The sequence below is a fragment of the Balaenoptera physalus genome (genome assembly GCF_965194825.1).
Source record: "Balaenoptera physalus genome assembly, chromosome: 2".
In the NCBI taxonomy this organism is placed as follows: Eukaryota; Metazoa; Chordata; class Mammalia; order Artiodactyla; family Balaenopteridae; genus Balaenoptera; species Balaenoptera physalus.
The window spans coordinates 127,056,130-127,072,347 of NC_138883.1; the positions used below are offsets into that span (position 1 = coordinate 127,056,130).

Below are 16,218 nucleotides of genomic sequence, written 5' to 3' on the forward strand. Positions count from 1 at the left end.
CATCTCTGGTAATCACTCTATTCCTATAAGAGGCCCTCTGTCTAAATTCTTTTCAGGCAGTTAGAGGGAAGGTCAAACTCTTTTCCTAAGTCTTTTGGGTCTTGATTGCTTCTGGCTTACTGATCTGAATGCCAGAGACATTTGGAGTGTTTCTCCCCTATCCCACCCACCGGACTGTGTTGCATCAGATCCTCTTGCCTCCAGCTCCCTGCACAGTCCCAGACCCACTGTCTCAGAGGCAGTGACTTCACTGGGTTTTTCTACTCATGCTGAGGCATGAGTCCACGGAACATGCTCTGAGCCCACATCTGTGCCACTGGAAATGCAGGAGCATCAAAATACTATCAGGATGACCCTCTGACTGAAGGGAGGTGAGGATCTGTTAACCCGTTCCTCTTCCTTCCTCCTCTGTTTGGGAGGCCCTGAGATTCAGGCATTCCCAGCAGACGGGCCCACAACGTTGAGCTGTCAGCTGTTATTTGCACCAGGCAGCCAGTTCTCTCTCCTTCCCTCCTGGAATTGTGTTCTCTAAATGGCAATGTATAAATTTTGCCTCTGGCTTTGCTTTCCAGGGAAACCAAGTTAAGATGTCATTCTCTCCCAGCAAATATCAACTTGTAAAGGTGAGATGACACCAAGGGCAAAGCTAGAGAAGAAAGATTAAACAAAACATCTCAAAAAAAGCCCAGCATCTATGGTGTCTGCCCCTCTGTGTCTCGTTGCTCTCTTTACCCTGCCTCATTCTTAAATAGCCCCTGTAGGAAGCATCTCAAGGAACCAAGATCTAAAATGTACCTTATGGGAATGGGTCCCAAGTATTTTAACTTTTATCATTGACAGAGAAGCAGTGGAAGGCAACGTTTTAAAGTAAAATGCATTCAATTAAAAAGATCGAGTTAGGCAAGATGAGTAAGTTCTAGAGATCTGCCGTACAACACAGTGTTTGTAGTTGACAGTACTGTGTTAGTCACTTAAAAGTTTGTTAGGAGTGTAGAGCTCATGTTAAGTGCACTTACCACATTATAAAAAATACAAAGGGGCACAGGAACATTTTGGAGTTTACCTTGACTGTGGTGATAGTTCCACAGATATATCAAACTCATCAAATTGTATACATTAACTATGTGCAGCTTTTTGTATATCAATTATACCTCAATAAAGCTGTTAAAATAATAATAATAATAGGGGAAATTTTCCACTGGGAGAGGGGATACATGCGAAATTTGTGCAGTATCCACTCAGTTTTTAAAACTGTAAACCTAAAACTTTTCTAAGAAATAAAATCTAGTGACTTTTTTTTTTTAATGAGCCAGCTGTCCCAAGGAGATGCAAATGAAAAGTTAAGTCAGAGGCAGACAGTCAAAAGGTAAGAAAGCATTGCCTGGACTAGAAATTAAGATGCAAGAATCTGGGCTTCTAGAGATCAATTCCAAAGACAAAGTGATAATAATGTGTAGTCAGAAAGGCATCAAGACTCGGGGGAAAAAGAACTGCAGGGTTGACTAGTAGAAAAATAGTATAAAAATAGCACAGAAAATGGAAAGAAAAGCTTGTTGCAAGCTGACTGACTTTTCGTCTCAGAGGGAAAGCTCATAGTAGAAATCTGAAGAAAAAGAAAAGAACTGTTCTTTAAAGAATACTTCTACCTCAGAGGCACCTTTGAAATGCAACTTCCTATTTAGATCTTATCTTGTCAGACACCTGTCTTTCCATGTTTTCCTCTGTTACCTGGTCCTGTGTGTGGCAAATGAGACCAACTGTGTAGGGCAGGAAGATAGCAGAGGCAAACATAAGTTTCCTTTTTGTCTGCACAGAAAAACGTGTGCAGTGTTTTTCCTGTTGAGCATGAAATGTCAGCAGGAAGGGGAGGGTGTGGTAACTCCTAGCACAGCCTCCGACATCACAGACTGCTTTACAGCTTTTGGCTTATTTCAATCACTTAATTGAACAAAAATTATCTGGAGAATGACATGGGTCAGCTAAGAAAGATTCTACTAAATGTAACATTATTGAACCTAGTAGAAGATGTAGGGGAAAGTGGATACGTAATGTATAGTAGCAATTATGAGTTGAGCACTAATTATTGATATTTGCCAGGACTCACTCTGCCAAGTGCATTTCATGTCAACTCTGAGAGGTATATACTATTGTTAACCTTTTTTAAACATGAAGAAATGGACTTTGAGAAACTAACCACATGCTGACCATCACATAAGTGCAGAGAACAGAGACAAGACATTAGCATACTGCAATGCCCCACATGGTGCTCAGAGATGGTGCTGATGCCCACAGAGGAGGGACACTCACTGTGTGCTGTGACTTACAGGTACCATTTCTAGTCTACACAAAACCTTGTAAGGCAAGGGCTTATTCTTACTTTACTGATGAGAAATCCGAGGTTCAATAGCTGATAAGTTTACCAAGGTGACATAGTTAACAAGTAGACAAGTCAGAATCTGAACACAAACCAACTGGACTCCAGAATGTAGGGCACCCTCGTTTGTTCTGTTTTGAGTTTGAATATACTAATGTTACCAAACAAGTTCGTGTGCCTGATACTCAGTGAGGCACACTCCAAACAAAATGTTGGAGTTTGGAGCAGAGAAAGGTTTATTGCAGGGCCATACAAGGAGACGGGTGGCTCATACCCCCAAAAACCTCAAACTCCCCAAAAGGTTTCAGCAAAGCATTTTTAAAGACAAGGTGGGGGAGGGGTGTGGTTAGTTATGGCAAACTTCTTGGTGTAGGAATCCTTTGTTCTCACAGCTGTCCATGTAGGTCAGGTCATGGTCAGATCATGACATTCCTGTAAACCTCCAACAAGACAAATGTTTCTTCAATTTGTATCTCTATATGAATGAACTCTTAAAGGTCAGAGCCCTGAGAATAGGATATTCTATATATTTCAGGCTAAAGGCAACATTCTTTTACAAAAGGTGCAGAGTCAGTATGACTAAGCACAGGCAACAGTGTACAAGGGTTAGAGCTAACGGAATAGATTCAATATGGAGTCAGATTTGTTCTTCCCTATTACACTAATATCATTATAGGTATGAAGCTTCCAGTATATCACCAGCTGGTAGTTGAAGCTGAAAATGTATTTGCGCTCTTTTCTGTCTGCTCTTAGACAAGTAGGTCATATAGCTCTAGTGCTCTGTCTAGAGTTAGCCAAACAAACAAAAAAAGGTCATTAAACAGTTAAGCACAGTCAATCTAACATTCCTTGTCAGTTTGTCTCCCAGAGGATTTCCTACAAGGTAGACTCAATCAGTGGTGTAACCACATTTTTTTTGTACATGGGAAAGCAAGTTTCTGCAGGAGAGAACTTGGGAATCAGTAGAGAAAGTGTGATTTTCTGAGAGTGGGATCCTAGAAAGAAGCAGCTTCAGGAAGTCAAGAATCCACTGCTGGTGAGTCACTGTCCAGTTACATTGCACCTACCAATTAGTTGTGTTCTTTATATTATCAGCGGACTAGAACCCCAGGGTCATGATTTGTCTGTGTGTCCTGGAAGGAATCTCAGAGGCAATTTAACTTAACCCCCTAATGTTTCAGATGAGGACATTGAGACCCTGAAAGGTAAAATGTCCAGCTAAGTTCACATGTTTTGAGGTGGAAAAGAAGAAATAGAATTTCTCTGTAATAGGAAAGAAAAAAAATTCTGACTCCATATTAGATCTGTTTCTTTTACTTTAACCTTTGTATTCTACTGCTTTTGCTATAAGTTAATCACTAAAAGAATGTTGCCTACAGCCTGATATATACAGGATAACACATTCAAGTCTCTGACTTTTAAAGGTACAACACTTTCCCATTCATATAGAGATAAAAAGTTGCAGAACAGAGAATAACATTTGTCTTGTTGGAGGTTTACAGGAATATCATTATCTGATCTATGTGGACAGCTACAAGAACTATACCAAGAAGTTTGCAACAACTAACCATGTCCCTCCCTCACTTTGCCTTTAAAAATGCTTTGCTGAAACCCTTTGGGGAGTTTGGGGTTTGGGAGGGTACAAGCCACCTGGCTCTTTGCATGGACCTGCAATAAAACTTTCTCTGTTCCAAACTCTGATTTTTCAGTTTGTTTGGCCTCACTGTGTGTCTAGCACAGAAACTTGTATTGGTAACATCTCTTGTCCAGTATTTCACCCAATTTTCAGCCTGGAGTCCAGGGGCTGCTAACACTGGTGGTTCCACAGGCTCAGTGGATGGCTGCCCTGAGGTCTGTGGTGATGAAAGCAGGCTATCAGTGTGTGGAGAAACGTGGGTCTGGAAGCATCCACTTCCCACCCTGAATACTTCCCTCCCCCTTGGTAGAGGGCTATTCCTCTACTCACCCTTGTGGTATGCCCTACATTCACTTTGATGCAACTGACAGGGAGTAACTTAATCTCTGTCAGTATCACCCATCTTCCAACACAAAATCTGAGACAGAATCTTGGAAACTAACATTCAGGGAACATGTCTTATATTCAAGACAGTAGGCCAGTACTTTTCACACCTACATCATCTTATTTAATCCTCATAATGATGTTGTGTCAGGTAGTAATCATCTCTGCACTACTGGGGAGGTAAACAAGCTCAAAGAAGTCCAGTTATGGCTCTTCCCTGTCAGGAAGTGAGTGGATGGAGGTCTGTGTGAGTCCAAAGCCCAGACATCTTGAGAAGTGTTTAGTTAGAGCAATAGCCTCATCATGAAACAGCCCAACAAACAAGTACAGTTCCTTTCCCCAAGTTTGTGATTTACAGCTAAAGCAGTTGCAGATTTTTCTTTTGTTTTTTTAATTAGAGAGCTGATATTAGAGAATAAAACTGCAAAATGGAAACCCAAGCTGGTAAGTCCATGGAAACTGGATACTTAGGCTGCATTTATATATCTACTGTCAACACTTAGAGAGTCTAGATTAATAGAGCAAACAGAGTGATGGTGATTACCCTGGTAACAAAATTGCCATTAAGCCTTGCTTGAGGAGGAAATAAAAAGCTCCAACATCTGTCAGGTTCAACCAAAGTTCATTGAGGATAGAAAACTTCACATGCTCCTTTTTTTCCCTTAAAATCACAGATAGCAGAATGAACACAGATCACCTAGTGACTAGGAGCCCAGTGGCTCAGAGCTCCCACTAGGGTCCAGGGAGAAACGTGGAGTGACCCAGCAGCACTCACACAACCTCTTGGGGTTAAATCAGAATTATTCCCATGAAAAAGGGAACCATTGCCAGAAATTTTAACATTTCATTAAACCAAAGTTAGCCCCCAATTTCAGATTCACTTTTAAAGGAACTTGTTAACATTGGAGTTGGCTTCAATAACCAAAGCCATCTGGCCATTTTTCAATTGCCGTTTTTGTCTAACTAGATGAAGAGGTATTCTCCATAAAAATTAGTTTTTCTTATCCTCTTGGGCAGAACAGTGTAAGCAAATCCCCTCACGTGAAAAGAATAGCAGTTCTATCCTGGTGTTTATTGAAACTTTCCCCACCCCAACCCCCACCAGCATTTTACCCTGCCATCTATTGGTTTGGTAATATCTTGCCATACTTATCTTTTTAAAACTTGAAATACATTTGACCTATAACAGGGGTCCCCAACCCCCAGGCCGAGGACTGGTATCAGTCCTCAGCCTGTTAGGAACTGGGCTGCACAGCAGGAGGTGAGCCATGGGTGAGCGAGGGAAGCCTCATCTGTTTGCTCCTCATCGCTCGCATTACCACCTGAACCATACCACCACCCCCACCACCGTCCACGGAAAAATTGTCCTCCATGAAACTGGTCCCTGGTGTCAAAAATGTTGGGACCGCTGACCTATAACATTGTGTAAGTTTAAGGTGTACAACATGTTGATTTGATACATTTATACATTGTAATATGATTGCCTTGTAGTGATAACACCTCTATCACGTTACATATTTATCATTTCTTTTTAGTGATCAGAATACTTAAGTTCTACTCTTTTAGCCTGTTTGATGATTATAATACAATACTGCTGTCCATATTCACTATGCTGTGTACTACTTGTTGCAAGTTTGTACCCTTAAACAATATGTGTCCTATCCCTCCATTCCCCATCCCCTGGTAACCACCGTTTTACTCTGTTTATCTGAGTTTGCCTTTTTTAGATAACTCATACAAGTGACATCATATAATATTTGTCTTTCTTTCTCTGACTCATCTCACTTAGCATAATGCTCTCAAGGTCCATCCATGTTGGCACAAATGGCAGGATATCATTTCTCATGGCTGAATAATATTCCACTTGACCAACAGGCCCATGAAAAGACACTCAACATTATGAATCATCAGGGAAATGCAAATCAAAACCACAATGAGATATCACCTCACACCTGTTAGTATGGCCATGATCAAGAAGATGTATTGATAGATAACAAGTATTGGAGAGGATAGGAAATCCTTGTGCACTGTTGGTGGGAATGTAAACTGGTTCAGCCACTATGGAAAACAATATGGAGGTGTTTCAAAAAAGTTAAAAATAGATCTACCATATTGCCATACTTCTTAAAGGCATGTAGACACATAATTGGACCCACTAAAAGTAGTGGATTTTGTTTGCTTTTTTACATATCATTTTGCAATGTGTTTTTTTTCACTCAGTAGGATGTTTTTGGGTTTGTTCATTCCATAAAACTCTACCTTATCATGTCCAACTGCTACAGTATATTCTCTAGCATGTATTATCCATTCCATTATTGACAGTATGTTCCAATTTTCTTACTGTTCACAAACTAGGCTCTGAAAGCCACCCTTGGCCATGCCTACTTGTTCATATTGGGTTTCCTTATGATCATGTGGTAGGTTGTGTTCTAATGATGCCCACATCATCATTTTTATCCTGCCCTTGCCATGCTTCTCAGCAGGCAAATCACATTCCCTGTCCCATCACTGGCCTTGGACACGTGGCGGTTGCCACATCAGAATGGACGCTCTGCTTGTGGCAGCGTGGTCCATCTCTCCGTTCTGCCTTGGGAACAGCACATCTGAGATAAAGGCTGCTTCTCCCCCCACAATGGGAGCACATGCAGAGAGGACCAGAACTGACCTGAAGCCCCCATGTTGGGTGACTGAGAAAGAGATGTTTATTCTTATCTCATACTGAGATATTAGGGTCATTCAAAACCATACATAGGACAAGCTGAAAAGTGCTATTGAATTCTGAGGAGAAAAAGGGTTGAGTTATAAGTTTAAGTTGATTCCACAAATATTTTGAAGTGGGATATTTTGCACGTAGTAGTCTAGATTCTGGGGATCATAGCAGTGAATAACAGTGAAGAAAACCAAGTTCCCACTGGGAGGGTGCTTACATTTTGTGCATATCATAAAATTTTATGGTTTTTAAAAATTATTTTATTAATAATTTTTAAAAATTTATTTATTTATTTATTTATTTATTTATTTTTGGCTGTGTTGGGTCTTCATTTCTGTGCGAGGGCTTTCTCTAGTTGCGGCGAGTGGGGGCCACTCCTCATCGTGGTGCACGGGCCGCTCACTGCCGCGGCCTCTCTTGTTGCGGAGCACAAGCTCCAGACGCGCAGGCTCAGTAGTTGTGGCTCACGGGTCTAGTTGCTCCGCGGCATGTGGGATCTTCCCAGACCAGGGCTCGAACCCGTGTCCCCTGCATTGGCAGGCAGATTCTCAACCACTGCGCCACCAAGGAAGCCCTAAAATTTTATGTTATAATAGATACTGCCAAACTGTCCTTCTCCCTCCTATTTATTTATAAAGGGAGAAAGAGGAAATTTAGGCTGCATATTCTTTCCAGCTTGCTTGTCTTCCATTCTCCAATCTTCAAAGAAACGTTTTTGCTCTGAGCATGGACTTGGCAAAGCTGGATTTACAGTAACCCTCACCCTAGGGACCCTGACAATCAGTTTGGCTGCTGGTACTCCACCAGCAAAATTGTCTCCCTGTTTGGCTTTGCTTTGGCTCCTCAGCACAATGGGATGGCTCTGGCTTTACTCACACAGGGACAAATGGGATTATGGAAGGTCGTGGTGACCCCAGCATGAAGCCTGAGATGGGAGCAGGCCTTCTGTGGTTGCATCAACATGATGGGCCATGGAACTGATGGGGCTTAGGGCAGCGGAAGGAGTGGGGTGAGCAGGGAGAGGGCAGCTGGTTCTGGAGGGCAGGGTCAGCAACTGGGGCCTGTGGGCCACATCACAAGGGAGACTGGGAGGGGAGGGGAGAAGAGAAGAACCTGACTCACATTCTCCAGGGAAATATGCACCTCAGAGGGTGGCAATATCCTCCCTGCCATTGTCCCAATGTCCTGGCAGTTGTGGACAAGCCCCGGCCCCTGCATGTCTTCCAAGTCACACATTTTTCACCAGCCCTTTCTCTTCTGTTCTCTTCAATACCTAGTGTCCTACTAAGCTGGTGGCTTTGTTCTGAAGTATGTGGCTAGGCTCCTGGTCTCTTGATGAACAACTCTTGTCAAAGTCTTTTTTACAGAAGCTGAGGACAGCTACCGCTCTCAAAGAAGGCACCAGTTCTCCAGAACTTCCCCCTTGGTTAGAGGTCTTGAGTCCAGCTGGCCTTCTCTGCTCCTGGTGCTGCCTGCTTCTACTTCCCTGCGTTTCTCTGGGCTCCAGCCTCTATTCTAGGCAACTTCCTCCAGCTCCCACCCTCCTCAAACCTAGTTTCTCTACCTGGTCTGTGACACTGAGTCCTAGTGCTGCCTCCCAGTCAAGTGCACAGGGTTATCAACATGCCCCTCTGCTCTTGAATTTCCTGGATAACAGTGTCTTCAGAAAAATGCCTAAAGAGTTCTTGCTTTTGAATCTGGGTGTAGAAAGAACACACCACCCAAGAATCAGCCACAACTACACATTAGCAATCATATACATAATGATATAGATTGCTTACTTTTTGCAGGTACTATTCTAAGAATTTTACATATATTAATTGTCACACAACCCTATGAAGTAGCTCCTTTTTAAAGGTGAGGAAACTGAAGCACAGAAAAGTTAAGTACCTAACCCAAGGTCACACAGCTATTCAAGAGGCATTGTTGGAAGGAAGCCAGGAAACTCCTAGGTGATACAATTCTGGAGACAGAATGAATTTCTTTCCACCAATGAAAGAGTTTCCTAATCAACATTACTGAAGATTTCTTAAAAATTTCAAAGGTTTATGAGCACGAGTTTGTTGCTACATTACCATATTTACTGAATATATTTTCTGGAAAGTAATTTTAATAAAGTTTACTCTCAATTAAAAAAATAGGTAATCTCAATCCAGAATCTGTGCTCAACACTGCCTTTAAATGGAATGTTAAGGAGGCAAATAATGCAGTGGTGAATATTAGGGAGTAAAACCTTAGAATTTGCTAATTCCTTGATTGTAAAGCGTGAAGGTGAGAGAGCAGTAAAGAATGACTCCCAAGTTTCTGGTCCTGGTACTCGCAAGAGAGGAAGGTAATCAAAAGACAGAGTCACTGACTTTGGGGAATAAGGTGAGTGACTTGGATTACATTTTGGTGCCCTCGGGACTGTGGGTGGATGGAAGGCACCCTCGGGACAGCCTGCCAGGTGGACCTCAGTTGCTCAGTTTGTGTCCTGGGAAGTCAGACTCCAGCCTGCATCTAGGCCCCAAGTTTCCCCTCTCTATGACCTGGGAGAGTTGAGTCGTTAAACGCTGGGACCATTGTTTTCTCACCTGTAATGTGCTGATGATTGTAGTTCCTGCTTCATGGAACCATTTGATATGAGCCAGTGAACTGCAGATGATAGTATAGGCCTGAGTGTTCCTGCATCAACTCTGCACTCACACAGCTGTGGAAGCGGCAGCTTGCCATCAGCCCTCCTTGTTACCAGAGAATCTTACAAGGCCAAGTAGGTGGATAGGCCACTAAGTGAGAGCTTGGTGACACTCGGGACCCCAACATCTTAGGGCTTTCCTTAGGTAGGGGTTTTATTTATTTAGTTAGTTAGTTAGTTGTTGTTGTTGTTTTACTTTCTTTTTTTTTAATGCATTTCCATTATGGTTTATTATAGGATACTGAATATAGTTCCCTGTGTTATAGAGTAGGACCTTGTTATTTATCTGTTTTTATATATAGTAGCTTGTATCTGCTATCCTAATTTATCCCTCTCCCCTCTTTCCCCTTTGGTAACCATAAAGTTATTTTCTATGTCTGTGAGTCTGTTTCTGTTTCATAGATAAGTTCATTTGTATCATGTTTTAGATTCCATGTATAAGTGATATCATATGATATTTGTCTTTCTCTTTCTTAATTACTTCACTTAGTATGATAATCTCTAGGTCCGTCCATGTTGCTACAAGTGGCATTATTTCATTCTTTTTCATGGCTGAGTAATAGTCCATTGTATATATATACCACATCTTCTTTATCCATTCATCTGTCGATAGACATTTAGGTTGCTTCCATGTCTTGGCTATTGTAAATAAGGCTTCTATGAACATTGGGGTGCATGTATCTCTTTGAATTTTCTCCAGATATATGCCCAGGGATGAGATTGCTGTATCATATGGCAACTCTATTTTTAGTGTTTTAAGCAACCTCCATACTATTCTCCATAGTGGTTGTACCACTTTACATTCCCACTTAGGTAGGGGTTTTAGATTTTATTTTGTTTTGGGTAAATGGATTCTTCCACTATATATCAAAATCTTGCAAACTAGACAACAACAAAATAACTGAGTGGTAAACACCAACTCACCTGAGCCCTAGAATTTCAGAAACAACTTCCAAAGCTAGAAAAGGGTTTTCTGTGTTCCTGACAGTGTGGATATTGCTATCTGGAACACCTAGCTGAGTCAGGAGATGGTCCTACTGACTCAGGGCACATGATTGAAATGGGGTCAGGTGGTAGACAGGATGAAGTTTTCTGATGTTTCAGCATAAAACAGCAATCATCTAGAGAAATCATTTCTATAAACACATCCTACTTCTGGGTTGGAATATCTGACAACTCACTTAAGTATTTTGTTTTAAGGGTTTAAAACAGATCCGAATTTGTTTCCACCCCGTCAGACTGTGATTTGTAGTAGAGGGAAATGGATGTGACTGATTCAGCTCCACAGAACATAAAGCAAGATGAAAAATGAGGCCATAATGGAAAACTAATTACAGTAGCAAAGAGAACATCGTCTTCACTGCAAAGGCATATTGTGTCTTTATTTGACTGTGCTGGAGAAACTATTAGACACAAAGACAAACAAAAAATTGTGGCACCCATGACACATTCAACTGGGGTCATTTAAGATATGCACATAAAATGGTGGCCTGGAGGGGAAACTGGGGACACCTATCTAATTACAGACTTCCCAGTGCAGATCTGGGGGCCCAGATCTCCTGATCCCTGGTCTCATTTGATTTCTAGTGACCAGGTTTTATTTTTATAAATAAAAATTCTTGTCCTCCAGTTCAATGCCCAACTTCTCTGTGCAGCATCCCTTGGCCCCTCTGGCCTGGAGATGCTCTCCCTACTTTGACTCCCATGCCTCCACCCTCTGGTAGGCTCTGGTGGTAACACTGTACTTCTTTCCATCATCTTCACTCAGCCCATGTCTTTTTTCTCTTGCCTCCAACCAGGTGACCCATGGAGGGAAATAGAGATGATATCCCTTCACACGGTTACTGCTGTTTCTTGGAGACACTGTGGGGAGGAGGAAACATGCCTGGCTTACTCCAGAAGTTAAGAAGTAGCACTTGTTTTAAGAATTAAAAGATTCTTCCCATAGGTCATTGGAAAAGCTGTAGCATAAGATGGCTGAGTGTAATTCCACATTGGTAAAACTGCAGGTGTTTACTCTTTTTGTTAAAAAAGTGTAATTTCCATAAGGATTAATTTTCTTGAGTTACTCAACATTATAATAAGTCTACATTTAATTTTCAGTAATAGAAAAGAGAAACAAAGCTTCAAATGTAGAGGGATTTTACACAGTACAGTATGTGTTTAATTATAAATACCAGCAAGTATGACAGCAAGGCGTTGAGCAACCAAGTGGCTGTGATATTTAGTTACTATGATGACAATGGTGACTACAATGAAGGGGGCTATGTGACTGTCCTAGGTGGGCCTAGAAAGTCTACAGAAGGAAAAGGGAAATTTGATGGTCTTAAGTGCCCAGCTCAGAACATAGATAGAAAAATCATCATTTCTATGAGAGCAGTGAAGGGCTTCCTTACTTTTTGCTGCAGGGCAGATACAGTTGTAGAGTTGCAGTTCCATTTATTTATTTTATTGTTGAGGGAGGAGAGGTTGGACCTTTTTGTTCCAGTTTCATTGATATATAAATGATCTGCCACATTGTATTAGTTTCAAGTGTACAACATAATGATTTGCATATGTATATATTGCAAAGTGATCACCACAAGTCTAGTTAACATCCAATGCTTAACATGGTTACAAATTTTTTTTTCTTGTAATGAGACTTTTAAGATCCACTCTCTTAGCACCTTTTAAGTATATGATACAGTATTGTTAACTGTAGTTAACTATAGTATTGTTTTTTTTTTTTTTTTTTTAAGAAATTCACGTTCTTTTATTTATTTATTTATTTATTTATGACTGTGTTGAGTCTTCGTTTCTGTGCGAGGGCTTTCTCTAGTTGCGGCAAGTGGGGACCACTCTTCATCGCGGTGCGCAGGCTTCTCACCATCGCGGCCTCTCTTGTTGCGGAGCACAGGCTCCAGACGCGCAGGCTCAGTAATTGTGGCTCACGGGCCCAGTTGCTCCGTGGCATGTGGGATCTTCCCAGACCAGGGCTCGAACCCGTGTCCCCTGCATTGGCAGGCAGACTCTCAACCACTGCGCCACCAGGGAAGCCCTATAGTATTGTTAATTATACATAATGCTGTATACCACATCCCCATGACTTATAAGTGGAAGCTTGTTCTGACATTTCAGAATAAAACAGAACAAAATAGTTAAGTGAGCTGTCAGATATTCCAACCCAGAAGTAGGATGTGTTTATAGAAATGATTTCTCTAGATTGTTGCTGTTTTATTCTGAAACGACAGAACTTTTGACTACCTTCACCCATTTTTACTTCCACCCTCCACCCCTTATGGCAACTGCCAATCTGTTCTCTCTATCTATGAGTTTGTTTTTTTAGATTCCACATATAAGTGACATCATAAGGTATTTGTCTTTCTCTGTCCAACTTATCTCACTTATCATAATGCCTTCAAAGTCCATCCATGTTGTTGCAAATGGCAGGATGCCCTTCTTTCTTCATGGCTGAATTATATTCCATTATATACATATGCCACATTTTCTTTATCCATTCTTCCATCAATGGACACAGGTTGTTCCCATGTCTTGGTTATTGTAAATAACACTGTGATGAACATAGGGGTGCAGAAATCTCTTTGAGATAGCGACTTTATTTCCTTTAGATATAAACTGAGAAGTGGGATTACTTGGAACCAGATCCTTCCCCAGTCCTATTTTTGATTTTTTGAGAAGGCTCCATACTGCTTTCCCTACAGGCTGCACCAATTTACATTTCCAACAACAGGGGTTGCAGTTCCATTTAAATACACAGCTTTGTCAGATTCCAAATGCTAAGATCAGAGTACCAACAGAGAAGGAGAGAGTCTAAGATGAGGGATGGGGGTTGTGCCAGACAGAATCTAAGGTGGCCTCCATGACCCCCACCTCCTAGTGTTCATACTCTTATGTAATCCCCTCCCCTTGTGTGTGAGCAGGACCTGTAACTTGCTTCCAAACTTCTAAATATGAGAAAGGTGATGGATGTACATGGTTACATTTCATAGGATTGTTATCTGTCTTGCTAGGAGTCTTTCTCTCCCCAAGTGACTTTGAAGAAGTGAGCTACCATATGGAAAGGATCGTGTGGCAATCAGCTGACACACAACCAGTAAGAAGCTGTAAGATATGCTGCCAATAACCACCTGAGCTTGGAACCAGATCCTTCCTCAGTCGAGCCTCAGATGAGACTTTGGCCACAGCTGACACCTTGTTTGCAGCTTGTGAGGCCCTGAAGCAGAGGATCCAACTATTCTATGCCCAGCCTCCTGACTCACAGAGACCATGAGATGATAGATTTAGGTTTTTTTAAGCCAATACGTTTGTAGTGATCTTGTTATGCAGCAATAGATAACTAATGGAGGGGTAGAATTTGGCTAAAGAGAGAAAAAGCTGAGAATTTTGAATCCCACATTCCACCTGACACTTCCTCCTCCCCCTACGGTCCCACCCCCAAATCTGAGGGACCAATATTCTCCAGCAAAAAAAATCCTTTCAGTGACTGCAGCTAAGGCAATTGCCTCAGAAGGAGATGTTACTTTTTCTCAGCACTCTGCATATCTGCAGGAAAATATGTATGGAACTGAAGTTTAAGAATACTTGGCCAGGGCTTCCCTGGTGGCGCAGTGGTTGAGAATCTGCCTGCCAATGCAGGGGACGCGGGTTCGAGCCCTGGTCTGGGAGGATCCCACATGCGGTGGAGCAACTGGGCCCGTGAGCCACAATTGCTGAGCCTGCGCATCTGGAGCCTGTGCTCCACAACGGGAGAGGCCGCGATGGTGAGAGGCCCGCGCACTGCAATGAAGAGTGGCCCCCACTTGCCACAACTAGCGAGGGCCCTTGCACAGAGACGAAGACCCAATACAGCCATAAATTAATTAATTAATTAATTAAAAAAAAAAAAAAAAGGTCCACGTCAAAAAAACCTTAAAAAAAAAAAAAGAATACTTGGCCAAAATGGACAAAATGTGGAATGAGATTGGACTGAATTTATTAATATACATGTATTCACATGAATGTAATTGTTGGCTTACCCACCAGGAATGGCATTAACAGTCTGTTAAACTGTGTAGCTGAAGGCTGGACTTAATGGTTCCTTACAACGAATGAGACTGAGAAGCCAGAAATTTCCTGGCCATCTCTAGAGGAAGGAGGACAACAGCTCAGGGGATGGGCATGTTGGAATGAATCTCTTATGTCAAACTGCTCAGCTACTCTTTAAACAGCTTCCACAGAGGACCTGGAAGACACTCTTTTCATCAAGATATAAAGAAATGCATTGCTGTGATGGTACTAGTACACAGGCATACCTTAGACATATTGCCAGCTCAGTTCCAGACCACTGCAATAAAGTGAATATCACAATTAGCAAGTCACATGAACTTTTGTTTTCCCAGTGCATATAAAAGTTATGTTTACACTGTACTGTAGTCTATTAAATGTGCAATAGTATTATGCATACTCTTAAGTGAAAAGAGCCAATCTAAAAATTCTACATACTGAATGATTCAAATTATACCACATTCTGGAAAATGCAAAACTACAGAGACAATGACATTTAGTAATTGCCAGGGGTTGGAGGGAGAAAGACATGAATAGGCAGAGCACAGGTGATTTTTCAGGCAGTGGAACCATCTTGTATGACTTTGTAATTGTGGGTACATGTCACTATACATTTGTCAAAATCCATAGAGTGTATAACACAAAGAGTGAATCCTAACATAAATTATGGACTTTAGATAAGAATGTATCAATATTGGCTCATCAATTGTAACAAATATATCACATTAATGCAACATGTTAATAATAAGGTAAGCTGAGTAGGTGTGTAGGAGGAGAGGTGGGGTATATGGGAATTCTCTGTACCACTGCTCAATCTTTCTGTAAACCTAAAATTGCTCTAAAAAGTAAAGTGTATTAATTTAAATCATGAAAAAAAGAGAATGAAAACATCAAAATTTGAAGAATACAGCTAAATTAGTGCTTAGAAGGAAATTGATAACATTAAATGCTTTTATTAGAAAGATTTAACTTCAGTAACTTATTCCACTTAGAGAAACTAGAAACTAGAGAAAGATAAAATTAAAACTAAAGTAAGCAGAAAGAATGAAATAGTACAAATTATAGCAAGTCAATACAATTGATAATAGAAAGAAAAACAAAAAAATCAGCAAAGCTGGGTTTTTTTATTTTTTAATTGAAGTATAATTGATTTACAATGTGTTAGTTTCAGGTGTACAGCAAAGTGATTCAGATATATATATCTTTTTAACATTCTTTTCCATTATAGTTTATTACAGGATAATGAATACAGTTCCCTGTCAAAGCTGGTTCTTAAAAGAGATCAATACAATTAATACACCTCTAGTGGGGATCATAAAGGAAAAAGGAAAGAAAACATAAATTACCAATATTATGAAACAAACAGGCAACATTAGCACTATCCCACAGACATTAAA

At 41.0% G+C, this 16,218-nt stretch overlaps 1 long non-coding RNA gene across 1 annotated transcript in view; it reads right to left on the minus strand.

Annotated features, from left to right (window-relative positions):
• The window catches only part of LOC309655238, a 299,799-nt gene that overhangs the window by 265,308 nt on the left and 18,273 nt on the right, over nucleotides 1-16,218 (minus strand). The window lies entirely within an intron of this gene.